The sequence below is a fragment of the Chiloscyllium plagiosum genome, unplaced genomic scaffold (assembly GCF_037043375.1).
Source record: "Chiloscyllium plagiosum isolate Xiang-an unplaced genomic scaffold, Cpla_swu_hap1 HiC_scaffold_1, whole genome shotgun sequence".
NCBI classification, from domain to species: domain Eukaryota; kingdom Metazoa; phylum Chordata; class Chondrichthyes; order Orectolobiformes; family Hemiscylliidae; genus Chiloscyllium; species Chiloscyllium plagiosum.
In genome coordinates, this window is record NW_028270139.1 from 892172 (window position 1) to 909998 (window position 17827).

At 40.6% G+C, this 17827-nt stretch overlaps 1 long non-coding RNA gene across 1 annotated transcript; it reads right to left on the minus strand.

Moving 5' to 3' along the window:
* Positions 1-511: 511 nt before the first annotated feature.
* LOC122548754 (uncharacterized) lies at positions 512-17191 on the minus strand. The gene is made up of 3 exons (XR_015760688.1): positions 15808-17191; positions 6416-6752; positions 512-1527 (listed from the first exon to the last, which is right to left on the minus strand). It is a non-coding gene; the product is annotated as an uncharacterized LOC122548754 (long non-coding RNA).
* Between the last annotated feature and the right edge of the window lie 636 nt (positions 17192-17827).

Here is a 17827-nt window from a genome sequence, read left to right on the forward strand (position 1 = left end):
CAATGTTCCTTTTTTGTCTTCCTCATTAGAATGTCTTTAGAATGTCCCTACACCTTTTGTACTCTTGAAGAGATTCATTTGATCTCATTTATCTATGTTTAATATATGACTCGGCGTTTTCGGTGACGATTTATGCATTATTGACCCAGCTGTCCCGACATTGGGTGTACTTTTAGACAGTGTAGAATAAACTGTCAATTTCCGTTGCCTGCCTTTTTTAGGTTTCTGGTGGAGCAAAGCTCCAAATTTGTATCATTACGTGACCCGAGGTCGTGACCCTTTGTGCATAAGAGGAAATGCTCTCTAATCATTCTGCTTCTGGAGTCTTCCATACGGCATTCCGTGTGACAGATGCCTTTACATTAGTGAGTCGCATGGTAGCGCAGCATTAACCTAAATGACAACCAAACAGAACAGGTGAAAGGTATTTGGTTGAGAAGGGAGTGGCACATGGGAAAATGTATTATTACAGACTGCCCTTGAAGAAAAAAATAAGCAAACTCAAGGTTAGTGCATATTCATTCAAGATTTATTAACCATTTCAGAGTATTTTTTTAAATCAAAATGTTTACGTTAAATTTAACAGAAGTGAATATAATGACTGGATGCCATATTGAGAGGAGAACGCATGCGCTCTGAGCTGAGAATTTTCTGTACTTTGTAACAGTCACCAGAAAGAGAAAACAAAGCTCATCATAAAGAGTAGGCAACCATTCTGAATAAGGGGAAAAAAAATGAGTTTCAAACAACTGGGATGCTACAAATTCTTCCACCCACAATCATCTCAACGATATCACAATAAAAAGGAAAATCCATCAATAATTGTCTCAGTTACACACTGATAAACTGAAGTGACCTCACTGTTAGAGGCATCAACAGGACAGGTTGCAGATTGGGAATTCAGAGGCCTTGATAAGCAGATAAGGAAAGTCTATGGGGGCACACGACACAATTATTTAACCTGGAAAAGAGACAGAAAGTTATGAGGCAAATGATTATGAACAGGGGCATTCATGTTTTACTTTTTATTCAATGGCACACTTAGAGATTTCACAATACATATTGGACTGCTTGGCGTGTGAAAGATATGATTATTAGCACTGCTGCCTCACAGCGCCGGAGACCAGGGTTCAATTCCCGCCTCAGGCGACTGACTGTGTGGAGTTTGCACATTCTCCCCGTGTCTGCGTGGGTTTCCTCCGGGTGCTCCGGTTTCCTCCCACAATCCAAAGATGTGCAGGTCAGGTGAATTGGCCATGCTAAATTGCCAGTAGTGTTAGGTAAGGGGTAAATGTAGGGGTATGGGTGGGTTGCGCTTCGGTGGGTCGGTGTGGACTTGTTGGGCCGAAGGGCCTGTTTCCACACTGTAGTGTAATGTAATGTAAATGTAAATTCTAACGTTCACCAGAGTGACGGCAGCGCTGTAGAAAATACTCAGGAAGAACAAGGTGATGAATGTGGAAGCAGTTGTCCAGATGTTGCCGTTATCATCCTCATAGTCTTCAATCCAAGTGTGATCTATTGAATCTACGAATATAAGGCTGATAGAACGCATTTAGATTGTTTATTGATCCAGTCAGATCTATCTGCATCCAAGTAATGTAATTAGAGACCGTTACATCTTCTTAAAGCAGCCAGGTATTTTTTAAATGTGATTCACCAACACCTTCCACCCCGACCTCAAATTCACCTGGACAGTCTCAGATTCCTCCCTCCCCTTCCTCGACATTTCTATTTCCATCTCAGGCGACCGGATCAACACGGACATCTACTACAAACCGACCGACTCCCACAGCTACCTGGACTACACCTCCTCCCATCCTGCCCCCTGCAAAAACGCCATCCCATTCTCCCAATTCCTTCGACTCTGCCGCATCTGCTCCCAGAGGACCAGTTCCAAAAACGCACATCCCAGATGGCCTCCTTCTTCAAGGACCGCAATTTCCCCCCCGACGTGATCGACAATGCCCTCCACCGCATCTCTTCCACTTCCCAATCCTCCGCCCTTGAACCCCGCCCCTCCAACCGCCACCAGGACAGAACCCCACTGGTCCTCACCTACCACCCCACTAACCTCCATGTACAGCGCATCATCTGCCGTCATTTCCGCCACCTCCAAACGGACCCCACCACCAAGGATATATTTCCCTCCCCTCCCCTATCAGCATTCCGTAAAGACCACTCCCTCCGTGACTCCCTCGTCAGATCCACACCCCCCACCAACCCAACCTCCACTCCCGGCACCTTCCCCTGCAACCGCAGGAGGTGCAAGACTTGCGCCCACACCTCCTCTCTCACCTCCCTCCAAGGCCCCAAAGGAAACTTCCATATCCGCCACAGATTCACCTGTACCTCCACACATATCATCTATTGCATCCTCTGTACCCAATGTGGCCTCCTCTATATTGGGGAGACAGGCCGCCTACTTGCGGAGCGTTTCAGAGAACACCTCTGGGACACCCGGACCAACCAACCCAACCACCCTGTAGCTCAACATTTCAATTCCCCCTCCCACTCCACCAAGGATATGCAGGTCTTTGGACTCCTCCATCGTCAGACCACAGCGAAACGACGGCTGGAGGAAGAACGCCTCATCTTCCGGCTAGGAACCCTCCAACCACAAGGGATGAACTCGGATTTCACCAGTTTCCTCATTTCCCCTCCCCCCAGCCTGTCTCAGTCAAATCCATCAAATTCAGCACCGCCTCCCTAACCTGCAATCTTCTTCCCGACCTCTCCGCCCCCACCCCAATCTGTCCTATCACCCTCACCTTGACCTTTTTCCACCTATCACATTTCCGACGCCCCTCCCCCAAGTCCCTCCTCCCTATCTTTTATCTTAGCCTGCTGGACAAACTTTCCTCATTCCTGAAGAAGGGCTAATGCCCGAAACGTCGATTCTCCTGTTCCCTAGATGCTGCCTGACCTGCTGCGCTTCTCCAGCAACACATTTCCATCTCTATCTGTATACATTAATGCATTATCGACTCTCAGCAAGAACTTGCTAACTAACTGCACATGTTCTTTCTTCATTGTCCATGTCAGAACATTTCAATTTTTTCTTCTTTTAATCTATTACTGAAGGATATTATTATTTGAGGAATGCTTATTAGGAACGATTATTTTAATTATATCATTTTAATTTAAATATAGGCTGTGACAACAGTTTAATTGAAAATTGTGGCCATCACTGGGTAAAAGTTCAAATATGATTCTCATCTTTATTTATTGGTGACCAATTGCTTGGCAAATCATGAATAGAAGTTAGATCCACAGTGAAAACATTACTTCATGTTTTTGTTTGTAGGATCTATATATTTAGGAATAAGTTTTTGTGCATGTGTCCTTTAATTTATTTGATCTACTGCTTGGAGCGTATGGTTTTCCTTTAATGTTTGTGTATATAGTTACGAGTGTCTCTGACTTCACACTTGCCCATTTTGGAGTCTGTGCATGAATAAACATATTCACGTTCCTTTGCTGCTGGTGTGCTTACGTGTTTGTGTACGTAAATTTTGTTCATTTCACAATGTGCAAGCATCATTATGCGATTATGCCACTTCATTGATGCCTATGTTTATCTTGTAATATCTTTGTGAGTGTTCACTTCTCGTTAGTGCTATCTAAAATGTGTGTTTATGTGTCTATTTCAGATCCTACCTGCATTAGGTTATTTTCATGCTTGTCTTAATAAATGTTAACATGTAACATCATGTTTCGATGGATGTTTATGTTTATAATGTCTGCTTATGTGGCAATCTATGGGCGGCACGATGGCAGTGGGTGGCATGGTGGCAGAGTGATTAGCACTGCTGTCTCACAGTGCCAGAGACCCGGGTTCAATTCTCGCTTCAGGCGACTGCCTGTGTGGAATTTGCACGTTCTCCCCGTGTCTGCATGGGTTTCCTCCAGCAGCCACAAAAATGTGCAGGGTTAGGTGAATTGGCCATGCTAAATTGCCCGTAGTGTTAGGTGAAGGGGTAAATGTAGGGGAATGGGTCTGGGTGGGTGCGCTTCAGCGGGTTAGTGTGGACTTGTTGGGCCGAAGGGCCTGTTTCCACACTGTAAATAATCTAATCTATTTTAAACCATCTCCTGATCAGCTGGTTTATATTATTGTGCATGGATGCTTGCTGACACTTGTGCCATTTTCCTTGTTTAATAAATGCTCCACTATTTGTAGTGGGCGGCACTAAATGTAGTGGGCGGCACGGTGGCACAGTGGTTAGCACTGCTGCCTCACAGCGCCAGAGACCCGGGTTCAATTCCCGCCTCAGGCGACTAACTGTGTGGAGTTTGCACGTTCTCCCCGTGTCTGCGTGGGTTTCCTCCGGGTGTTCCGGTTTCCTCCCACAGTCCAAAGATCTGCAGGGTCAGGTGAATTGGCCATACTAAATTGCCTGTAGTGTTAGGTAAGGGGCAAAATGTAGGGGTAGGGGTGGGTTTCGCTTCGGCGGGTCGGTGTGGACTTGTTGGGCCGAAGGGCCTGTTTCCACACTGTAATCTAATCTAATCTAATCTAATCTATTTGTTAATCGATGCATTGTGTGTCTGCGTGTGACATTCTCAATTTGAGTGTATGTGACTGTGTATACGTCGTGATCCATGTGGATAAAAGTAAATAATTAAGCTGCCTCTGTCATCATATGTTTGTGTTTATGAAAATGGGAAAATAATGGTATTAATGTTTATCTTTGTGCACTTATGTGCCTGTGTGAGTCGACATGTGGGATGTTGCATCTGTGTATTCATGCATGTAAGACTGTACGCAATGCAGTGTATGAATGTATATGTATTCGTGTCCATTTGGGTGTTACCGTGTGTGTCTGTGTATTTTTCATGATTATGTGTGGGCACCCCTGTTCATTTGTGCATGTGCTTTTCTTTCGGTGTATGTGAGTTTTTGTAAGAGCTTAAATGAGTGTTCAAGCACAATTTGCATGCGTGGCTCTGTACGTGTATGCATGTGTGATGGCTTATCTATATGCACATTTGTGTGTGTGCATAAATATGTCTTTAGGAGACAGCCTGTATATGTGTCTTTATGTGTGTATTTGTGAGCATCTCTCTCTATCTGTGTGTGTTTCTGCTCTTATACCAGACTAATTTTTATTATTGTTCTAATTTTAATGGATTGAACAGACGACGATTGTAGGAAGTATGTCTCATCATCATAAGGGTTTTATGAGTGACTCCTCTATTGCAGTGATAGAATTTCTGTCTCTGAGACAAAAGGCCTGAGTTCAAATCCTCACTGCTCCAGAGATGTATCATAACATTTCTGAATATGTTTATCAGTGTTCTGTATGTGAAACAGAACGACATCAGGTGTTCGAATACCAGAATTAATTCCACATGCTCCAGAAAACTGAAACAAGACTATGGAATACAAACCAGGAAGACGCAAATACCAGTTTTGGATTATGGGGAATCAATGTTAACAAATCGTTAACAGGAGAAAGTGAGGACTGCAGATGCTGGAGATCAAAGCTGAAAATGTGTTGCTGGAAAAGCGCAGCAGGTCAGGCAGCATCCAAGGAGCAGGAGAATCGACGTTTCGGGCACGAGCCCTTCTTCAGGAATGTTAACAGGGCCAAGTGTATCGAACATGCTTCAAAGGTATTATTTTGCATGGAAACTTTAAATCTTCAGGTAGTAAGCAAGGAGCTGACTGTTCCTGTTAGCAACTGGGTTACGTTACAGAGGACGTCTACCGTGAAAACATTGCACATGGAGTAAAAGTACAGAACGTTCATCGTTCCCCTCTCCTCTTCCCTCTGCTCAACAACAATTTATCTGACCTTTCTCTTTGGTATGAAAGTGAAGATATATTCTGTCAACTAATGCGCTGGGGCATGATCATTGGCAGTTCCCCAGAAACAAAGGCTCTGCACTGTTTACGATTGGTATGTTCCAATCAAAACTAATTTTAAAAGTCTCTTAAGTTTACATTTCCAATTGGTGCAATGTGGCAGTTTGAAACTGACATGAATTTTGTAAGAATGGCCAATCGGGAAATCAGGAACACAAAGTTCAAAACTCGTGAACTACCCTTGATATAAAATGGACATTGTCAGATTTCGACACAGTGGGATTTAGGACGGATGAGGTTATTGGCAGCATCCTGCAATGAGTGAACTTTTCTCTGTCTCTGACCCAGAGTTTGTCTGAGCAGGAGACATTGCAATCACAAGAGATCCGTCCCAGAACTGTTAATAATCCACTTCAACAACATAGGTGCAATATAAGTAAGAGTGGGAAATAATTAATTCAGCGGTTGTGTATTTAACTCACAATTGAAGGAAAACATCTTTATTACTTTTGTTGAATTATTAAATGCAACTTTGGGATTTTTATTGACATGAATTAACAGTGTCCATCAGTGCATGTGAAATGTTCACAAAACTCGGTTTACCGCTGGAATTATTGAAGATCATCAACAGAACAGTCAATGAGATCGCTTCATGTCCCACCACACAAGAGTAAGAAGCACCTCTGCCCCACTCCTCCGCTGTAATGGTTAACAGGCTATACATGAAGAAGGAGGTGTTGTGGCTCTCTGCCATCACCTCGGTGTTCTTGTAGTCACTGGGATTCACAGGCTTGTCATTGTTTGTCCACTTGACAAAGACCTCTCGTGAGGAGAAACCTCTCACTGAACAGGTGAGGGAGAGTAACCTCTGTGCGGAGATTTCTTCTGTTAGTGGCAGGAGGACAGGCACTGATGGCTCCAATGGTATTATTGCTGCAAACTATTTGAAACAAATATAAATCAATTATCAAAATCCAGAATCAATATTGCAATTTCACTAAATATTAAAATATGCCATGTTTAATTTGGGATTTATTCACTTTCATTTTCCAAAGCAGCAGAATGCTATCCATTCTATTCAGTAACATAAGTAAAAAGTTTAATTTGAATGTCGCCTCTATGTTTCCAGCCCACACTCCGTCCATTTGTCATTGCTGATGGTTCCACCACAAACCAGACTTCTTCCCACCTTATCTGATCTAATCAGAATAGAATACCCTTTGATGCATCTTTTTCTTAGTCAGCTACTTAGCTGTCCTGCCATCAGAGGCATCATTAATGCTCCCAACGGTGTTTGCTCATTACCAATCAAAGCCTGCCATTGATGTACCTGGATCTAAATTACACATGAAATCCTTTATGCTTTTATCTCACCACTCATCTTTATCCTTATGAATGAAATCTCTCAGAGGAATCGGTAGATTTTGATGATTCACCACACATTCAAAATTATTGCCACTCAGCCAGGTTTACAGTGACCTTCTACCCCTAAGCCAGCCTGGCACCCAGCCCACCTCTACACTAATCAGCCTGACACCCTGCCCACCTCTCCATTAACTAGCCTGGCATCCTAAAAATTTCTCCACTAACCAGCCTGGCACACTGCTGACCTCTACACCAATCAGCCTGATACCCTGCCCACCTCTGCACTAAACAGTCTGGCATCATGCCCATCTCTCCACTAGCCAGCTTGACACCCTTTTGACCTTTACACTGACCAGCCTGGCACCCTGCCCACCTCTCCACTAACCAGCTTGACACCATGCCCAGGTCTCCAATAATTGGCTTGGCAACCTGTTGATCTCTCCACTAACAAGTTTGGCGAAGACAGACCTCCTGCATTTCAGCTCAAACTGCCCCTCACCTACCAAGCACAATTCAACCAAATTATCCTTGTGACCATTACCATTTGCGTTGATGCCACCCTGCCAGAGGAGGAGCACTCAAGCTTGGCCAGCAGGCACCCGACATCTCACAGCCTACCATCTCAAACTCTCCCACATTACGATTCCATCCCCTAACTAGCTCAGCACCTTCAAACTTCGAGCCTGCTCCACCATAAATTCATACAGCACAGAAACAGGCCCTTTGGTCCAGCTCATCCATTCTGACTAGAGTTCCCAAATTAGACTAATTCCATTTGCCTACCTTTGGCCCATTTCCATCCAGACCTATCCAGTTCTTGTATCTGTCCAAATGGCTTCTAAATGTTGTAACTGTCTCTGCATTTAGCCCTTCCTTTGGTGGTTCATTTCAATGACTGGCACAGTTGCAACATGAAGCCCTAACTCCTGTACTCAATGCTGTGACCAATGAAGGTACATGCGCCAAACACCTTCAAAAGGCTAGCTACTTGAGACAACGCTTTCAAGAATCTATGTGTCTGGACCTCCAGGTCTCTCTGTTTGACAACACTACCCAGTGCCCTACCATTAACTGAGTAAGTTGTGACCTGATTTATCTTCTCAAAAAGCAAAACGACATATTAATTTGAACTGCATCTACCACTCCTCAGCCCATTGGCCCAGCTGATCAATATCTCATTATACGTTTAGATAACTTTCACTGCCATTTATAACACCAGATTTGGTGTCATGTGCAGACTTACCAACCATGCCCCATTCAATATTTTCATGGCTTTCAACCAACTTTGTACCCTACTCGCCTTTTCCCCCATATACTCATAGTATTTTCTTGAGGATTGAAGGAATCTATCTCCTCCTTGAAATCATTTAATGTGTCGACCTCAATCAAGTTCTGTGGTGTAGAATTCCAAAGGTTGACCATTTTTTCGTTGAACAGTAAACAATCGGGATCAATTTTATCGGGTATCGGAAAGACTGTTGAGAAGCAAGATTTATGATGATCCTATGAATGGAATAGCATTCTAGAGGAGCCAAGGGACATTCTTCAGCTTCTAATTTGTATGCGGACATGTGCCTTCAGCAGCATGGTCCAAAACTGTGATCTTTGAGGATAAGGACGCACATTCATGTAAGTGCTTCACCTGAAAGCTTTCCTCCAAATAATGTTCCATCTTGTCTTGCAACTATTTCCCTGCGCCTTTACTCTTCCTCAATCACAGTCATGGAACTCACTTTCTAACAGGCGCTGTGAATGTACTAATACCACATGAACTTCAACAATTCAAGTAAGCTGGTGACAACTGGTTTCTCAAGGAGATATAAATGTCTGACACTTCCACGCCTGTCTAGAGATGCAAATAACCACTGGAAAAATTGAAAATTATTTGAGGCACTTGTGTGTCCACTCAACTAACATGCTGAAAGGTTTCCTTCTGTGTGGTTTGACTGTGTTTTTATTGACTAACAGAACTATTTCTTAATCATATAATGGGAATGAAGCTTTCCTCATTTTTAGCATGGCACTCATACATTATACTTCCCTGGAATAAAGAAATATAATGTTAATTTAATGTAATATGATGATTCAGATGTTTGAATTGGAAATTGTCAGAGATTTAAAGCTTATTTTCATGAGCAATTAATTACAGCCTCATTGTGTCACTTTAAATGCTCATAGAAATATCTTTCAGAAACGGTGTCTCCCTTTGTTATGGGCAGTCAAATCAGTAAATCTAGGCTAGGTTTTGTTTGTTAACCCAAGGTGTTAAAGAGTTTTGCCAATTGAGTTAGCTCACAGATGCACCATGATCAAAGTAAGTGGTGGAACAGCTCGAGGATTTGAATGCCCTACTCGTACTCCTACCTTCCTATCATTGAGTCATTCATTAGACTAGCACTGATGCTGAACACATTTTATTAAAATATTTCAACAAATTAATTGTTTCACACATTCTTTAAAAAAAACCCAATTTTTTGTCGATAATTTGGAATAGGAGTATCGACATTCTCTATTTGAGTGATCAGAATAACCCCCACCCCAATTACAGCAGCCACTGCACTCTGGAGTGTATTGTTACTTCATGATACAGTTCCTTGTGAAACGGCATTTCAAGATCAGATTGCTCACATTCAATGATTCTCTGATAATAACTATCTCTGAACATTCTCAATTTGATCAAATGAATTTTCTGTCCGAACAACTTATTTCATGTAAAATAACTTTTTTTAACTGAAACAACAAACTTTGAATGCTAGAAAACTGAAATAAAGACAGAAATTTCTGAAGAAACTCAGTAGGTCTGACAGCTCATGTGGAGAGAAAGCAATGTTAACACATTTCATGTCCAGAGACACCCTCTTCAGCAAATTGTTTTCATGTTTTTGGCCCAAGAACTGACACCTGCTGAGTTAGACAGCGATTAAGTTTGATTGACTCCTGTTGGAAAAGAATTCTTAGCAGAAGTACTGAATGATCTGAGATATCAATTGAAGACGAATGGAAAAGCTATCACCATCTGCTGCAAGTGTTGGATCCAATGGAAACCCCAGCGTACTGAACAATCAAATTCAGCTGCAGTACTGAGTTAATGCAAAGTAAAACAGCCTACACCTAATCTCATTATACATGCTTCAAAAATTTTACTTTGGATTAGTTATAGATGATATTGTTCGAACAGCAAGTCAAAAGCTGGGATTTCTTTGAGGACTTACTCCATTAACCCCAGCTCGAGATGCCCAAAAGCTTGTGAACAAATATTGACCTGGAAAAAGCTGCTAACCGCCAAAAGTCTGTTTAATATCGAAGAGACACAAGTCAGGAGAGCAATTAAATAGATTTAACAGGCCTCTGTGAGTGGAATTCCAACAACACCCAAACAACTCAATGTGTTTTTTTTGCCCCGAATTAAACTAATAAGAGATAGTATTACGTACTTCCCTAATATGCCTCAGAGTCAGCGACACTACTGCAACATCACAACTGATCTGAACACAATGAGCTCGACACTATCACCGAGAACACAGTCCACCTATGAGTGAATCATGTTAATTATTAACACCTTCCAGCAACCAGGGATTGTTACAGAATGCTTACCAATTGAAAGTAACATTGCAACAATTATCCAAGAATACTTTGACAACAGCTCCGAATAGTTCAAACTCTATGGTAACACAAGAATAAAACTAGAAATTGCATTGCTATATATTCACTGTCACTGGATTTCAACCTAGAACGCTCTTCCTCTTATTTCTGTGAATGTTGCTCCACCAGATGGTCGACTTAGTTTGAAATAGATTAAAATGTTTTGAAGTGTGTTATGACAGTTGCCAGTGACATTAAAAGCTGGCGATAGGTTTTCAAATAAGATTCAAAATAATTTCTGATTCTACATTATGCCACTAAACAACTGTGGACAACTGAGACACAAATAAAATATGCAGAATATTTCCATCTGCCTCGCTCAATCAAATATCCCTTGTTGACAACAACTCTTGCAATTTGCCTTTTGTTACTGAAGTGTTCATTCTGATTAGAACAATTTAGTCAGTGCTCTCAATTCTGAAGTACCTAACCAAATGTTGCATTTATCGCAGATAAAAGTGGCTTTGAAGCGTGAGATGAAAATGAACTCTGTGAGATTCAGATATCTGAACCAAACGTTTTCCAAATGGTCAGGACCGCTGGACAAGTTAGTTGGAGGTAGCACTGAAACAAACTGTACAACAGTCTTAAACCTAGCAGATGCATCTGCTCAATTCCTCATGTCAAATAGATTCACTGTAATTTAACATTCTTCAGAGGAACTAACCAGGGGTTAACCATTAAGGTGAACGACAATGTGTTCACAATGAACATAGATAACCACCGATTTAATAAACTTAATAAGTCATTGTAATTAACGAAATTATTGAAGTAAGGCATATCGCCAATTTAAGCACAGCTTCGGAGGAAAAGAATTATTCTCTAAATTATTTCACATATTCTTAAAACATTTCTTGAACTTTGGAGATGCTGCATGCACTGCATAAAGCCAATATAGCATTCCAGTGTGGAAACGCATTTGTGTTGAATACATTAGGGCAAGTATTTACTGTCATGTTTGTTTTGCAATGGCAAGTTCATTTTCTTGTTAACTGCTTTGTAATGAGCGAGAGTGTTAAAAAAGATATGAATTCAAAACGTTTCTGAATGGAGTTGCACACTTTAAGATTCTTTCTAAACGAATGTGTGCGGTACCATGGCTCAGTGGTTAGCACAGCTGTCTCACAGAACCAGTGACCCGGGTTTGATTCCAACTTTGGGTGACTGTCTATGTGGAGCTTGCACATTCTCCATGTGTCTGTGTGGGTGCTCTCCAGGTGCTCTGGTTTCCTCCCACAGTCCAAAGACATGACCGTCAGGTTAATTGGCTGTGCTAAATAGCACATGGTATTCAGGTATGTGTAGGTTAAGTGCATTAGTTGGGAGAAATGGGTCTGGGTGGGCTACTCTGTGGAGGGTCGGTGTGGACTTGTTGGGCCAAATGGCTTGTTTTCAAACTGTCGGAAATCTAATCTAAATGATCACCATACTTAACTAATGTGAACCGTCTCCGTTAGATTGCTACATTACAATACTCGGTCAAGTATACCAATTAATATAAATATTGCTCTATTTTCAGTGTTTGAGTAAACAAGGTGTTCTGTTACCCTTTAGTTCCTGTCTTCTGCAAATTTGTGATCTCTGCATATGTCTGGAAACATAGATGTAAAATATATTGTCTGGGTTTGCAGCAAGTATTTCCATGGTTTCAGAGTAGATTTCCTACAGTATGGAAACAGGCCATTTGGCCTAACAAGTCCACACCGACCCTGAAAACAGTAACCCCCCAAACCCATTCCCCCAGCCTGTATTTACCCCTGAATAAAGCAACCTAACCTACAGGTCCCTGGATTCTATGTGCAATTTACCATAGCCAATTCACCTAACTTGCACATCTTTGGATTGTAGGAGGAAACCGGAGGAAACCCATAGAGACACTGGGAGAATATGCAAACTCCACACATCCGAGGCTGCAATCGAACCCGGGTCCCTGGCACTGTGAGTCAGCAACACTAACCACTGAGCCACCATGCCGCCCTGTGTGTTCACAAGTGGATTATTTTAATTAATTCGAAATTTGGCCTTGGTCACATAATTCACTACAGCAGTTGTTTCCTAACGAATGACTGTTTAGTTGAAATTTTGTTGTAAAATGTTACTATTTATTTAAAACGCAATGACTGGGCACACCTAAAGCACTGTGCAGATTAAATCACACAGTTAGTGTTTTCATTTTTTCCTGCAAATTCAGTTTAATCAGGGACAAAACAATTATTCACTCAAGTTACTTTTGAAACTGATCAAAACAATGAAATTGATCTGTTCTTCATGGAAATATTTTGAGCAGAATTTCCAAATAGTATTTGCCAATTATCTTTTCCAGCCAGAACACTTGGTTGTGATGTACAGAGGAACTGAAAAGTGTTTCTTGATTAATTATATTATAGTCATGGCATTTTCACTCAATAGCAAAAGCTATGAGAACATTATACTTATGAAATTCTATTTATATTTCCCTATGACTTGTAAACTGTTTAAAGACAGAACTTGTGATTGAACTAGACAGTTGAGTTCTGAATTTGGAATGTAAAGAGTGGTTTAGATTAATCGGTAATTATTATTTCGATGTAAAAATCACGTCCTAAAGTGTCTGTTTTCCCTTCATTTCCAAAACCTTTGGGATTTGTCTTTCACTTAATATTAGGCTTGATAAAATTTCAACTCGCATGCTGATTGAATTGAATGAGGAAACTAGAGCGGTTCACTATCACCAACCATGTAAACAGTGCAAAAACAATGTAGAAACCAGAAACAATTTCCCAAATATAACAAATTTAATGTTACCCCAGCACAGTCCCTCCTCAATAGAACAACGATCACCAAATCACAAAACTGAGGAACAATGATGTGTTTGCAGCAGAACTGGCTCTGCAAACATTTTCAGCAGAACAAGGAACATGAGGTAACCTCACACACAAAAAAATTCCCAAATTGAAATCCAACAAAACTGCACACCATCAAGCAGACTAATAAATAAATTGAATAGAAATAGGAAGTCATAACAGCAGCCTTGTTTGTTAACAACAGAGTACAGGAGTTGGGAAGTCATGTTGCGGCTGTACAGGGCATTCGTTAGACCACTATTTCATCAAGCCAAATATTGCATGCAATTCTAGTCTCCACCCTATTGGAAAGATGTTGTGAAACTTGAAAGGGTTCAGAAAATATTTACAAGGACATTGCCAGGGTTGGAGGATTTGAGCCATAAGGAGAGGGCCGCTTTCCCTTGAGCGTCAGACGCTGAGGGGTGACTTTACAGAGGTTTATAAAATCATGAGCGGCATGAATAGGATAAATAGACAAAGTCTTTTCCCTGGGGTGGGAGAGTCCAGAACTAGAAGGCCTAGGTTTAGGATGAGAGGGGAAAGATATAAAAGTGACCTAAGGGGCAACATTTTCACGCAGAGTGTGGTATGTGTACGGAATGAGCTGCCAGATGAAGTTGTGGAGGCTAGTACTTTTGCAACATTTAAAAGGTATCTGGATGGCTATATGAATAGGAAGGGTTTGGAGGGATATGGGCCGGGTGCTGGCAGATGGGACTAGATTGGGTTGGGATATTTGGTCGGCATGGATGAGTTGGACCGAAGGGTGTGTTTTTGTGCTGTACATCTCTATGACTCTATGACTTAAAGTATTAACGATTCTTACAATGGTTCAATTTATTTCCAACCTGTACACCCTTCCTGATCATGTCAATCTGGTGCAGTGCACAGTAGAGCAGTTGAAGGCATATATTGAGTAATCACTTTAAGGTCAAAACAAAATTAGTTCAATGGACAAACATTACCACATTATAATTATATGTTATACCAAGTTTAGTTTCAGTTACGTAATCTGATCAATTCTGCAGCTTAAGATTTTAGTCCCAATTTTTAGTTTGAATGAGGTTACTCAAAACAAACTTCACTTAGTTTACAATTAGAACTGAGATTGTTTTAAAAAAAAAGTCAATGTACTTAAATGTCGTTTCTTTTTTTATTTCTCACACTTCCGTGTTTCTGCCTTACGTTGGTTTTCAGACAGTTGCAAACAGATAAAATGTTTTCAATCAACCAGAGAAAAAAATATTGCCATACGAGTTTAACAAATGCAGAAACGATTCAGGAAAAACAAAGAACTTCACAAATATTCGTGATTAAAAGTAATCCAGACAGACAATCTCCTCACCAGAAAGAAACCACCAATTACTGAAAGCATGAAAACGCAGATCAATTCTACAAACTGAATAAGAATCCAATCAATTCAATTAAACAGAATCAAGGAAAATAAAATCAGATTCCAATCAACTCAAAACAACAGGTTTAAATGAAAGATGAATCCAAACAATTCAATTCAAAAGAATCAAATATAACAAATTCAAAAGCCAAACAACTCAGTTCAGCTGAATCAAATAAAACGAATTCAAAAGCCAAACTGCTCATTTCAACAGAATCAACTAAAACAAAATCAGAATCTAACATATCAGAATGAAATATAGCACTGCAAGAAAATGTTATGACAGTTTCTAACGTGCTTGTCATCGACAAAATTAACAAAATAAACGACAAAATACAATCATGATAAGAACGTTATGTATACGGGAATGTATTGAAGATATTTTAGCATATTTTAATCACGTTTGGTAACATTTTGAACATCTTTAAATACTTAGCACTTGTTGTCGATAATAAAACTCACAGTCAGGATGTCATTGACATTAAACATTATTTATGCTTTACTGGCTAAGAGACTTTAGGTGTTTCAAGTAACCCAGACACACAGAATGCCCATCTGATCAAAAAAAGAAATACACTGAACAATGGACTCCATCATCACCACTTTAGCTGTTTGCTGAGCCTTAATTGAAGTCTATAAACAGCTTGAACAAAAATCAGCCGGAACCAAACCAAACTCAGCACAGAATCTGAGTTTCAAGTAATTCAGAAATTATTCACATAAATAGAACGTTAATAGAAACATTTACTGAAAAAGTTTAAGGTTCTTACCTGAAATCACCGTCACCATGGTCTTTGGCCCCACTAAGCAAGAGAGAAAAAAAGCTATGTCATTGTGAGACACATTGTGTCAAATACTATGGCAGACTGTAAACTGCAAATTGTAAAATGCAGATAATTAATTTAAACGCTTCATGGAAAACAGTGATTCAGAGTCCTTTAAAAATGATTCAGTGCAATATTTCAGCATTACTATTCATTCTATTTTTAAAGCTTGGAATACTTTCACAGGTTTGGTCTGCATTTAACGTGGCAACCAACACGAAAAAAGTAGAAAAATATTCATTTGTACAGACTAGCACTACTGGATTGCATTTAAATTGTGTTTTACATTTTTCTCGCTCCTGCCATGGTAGTAATCACCAACTTGAGATAAACCCTTGTCAGTGGTTTTTATATGAGGATGTCATTGTGCACATCACTGTGACCCACTGTAGTATCACAGTGATCTAGAGTCGTACACTCATTCTCTGTTCTATACTCTCGGTCTCAACTTTCGTGTGAAATAGACATTTAGTACTGATCGGGCTTCGAATTAATGCCATAGTTACATAACACAATTAGCTGTGATTTCCCGAGCTGTCAGATATATTACAACTAACATTATGTTAAAGCATTTAGTTGATGGAAGTGTTAGCAGTACATATAACATGCCCAAAACATTGTCCCATTGTATCACCTAGTTTGCTAGTTTAAACTTTGATAGTTTTGTAAGAGGCAGCCTGAGGTCTGCTTCAGATCGTAGTTGGTATTATTGCATGTAAAACTCGTACTGACAGTTAGTTTATGGTGGATTTGACAAAATGTCCCCTTGAGCTGGTTTTGAATGAGCCCAGCCCTGGCTCCTCTCGCTGTGGTCTCTTGCACATTAATAGCTGGCGGTGTCTTCGATCTTCAGGTTACTCATGTCCAACGCGAAGATGTTGTTTGAAGTGTCTTTGGACGCAGTAAACCGATCCCTCATCGCCGAGGCATAGTAATTGCTAGATGCAGTATAGTTGCTAACCAGCCACTCCAGACCCTGTCCGGGAACTTGTCGGACCCAATACATCCAGGAGCTGCCAAGATCGAACCCACTGATTTTGCCGGTCAGTTTCAGGGTGTCGCTGGCACGGCCAGTCTTTGCCTCTGGCTGAGTCAAAATAACCTCCGACTGGACACATTTAAAAAGAAAACAAATATAACATGAACATTAATGTTGATGAAATGATGGTTAAGTCTTTTACATTCCTGGGGTAAACTAACATTGAGACAGAAAAAAAGAGACTTGAACAAAAATGCGCACATGATAAGAAAGTCAGTAACAAACTGAGAAAAATTGCCGATACAATCATTCTGATAACTTATGGAAACGGTTTTGTCAAGATCTTTCGAAACAAACCCGATCCAGAAGTGTTGAATTACTATCCAGTGCCCAGGATTATATGGCCCTCTGAAAGGGGCGGGCTTACAGGTTCCGTCTGTTGGTTTCCTGCTGGAGGCTGAGACTAGATCCTGGTTATCACCTTGCACAGCCCGAACAGATGGGCTCAGATATTTACATGAGATTATTCTTAAACATGGACATGTACACATCTTGGGATTAGAGAGTTTTGAGAGTTTTAGAGAGTTTACATCCAGAACATCTTGGGATATTGTTTTGCTGAATAGCTTATTTGGAAGTGTTTTTTAATGGTGCAAGTAAAATTGAACAGCTTGAGATCGGTTTCAGGTAATCGTTTCCAATATTTTGCTTAAAATAACAAAACAAATGCAATTGGAAGTTAGCTCCCTTTATTTCTACATTCAACCACAAGCAGGTAAAGCTAAAAAGAAGTTCAATGATATTATCAGCCAATAAAATGAATGCCTTTATTTTTGATGACACTCCAAGTCTCTCTCACATTACAAAGTAGCATATCATTTCTAAATTCCATTCAGGCAGCCTAATATGGAGCATGTCGAAAGTGATTATGTTCAGAATGTGGGCATATGTCACTAAACAGTTTGAACCTGGAGATTAGAAGAACCT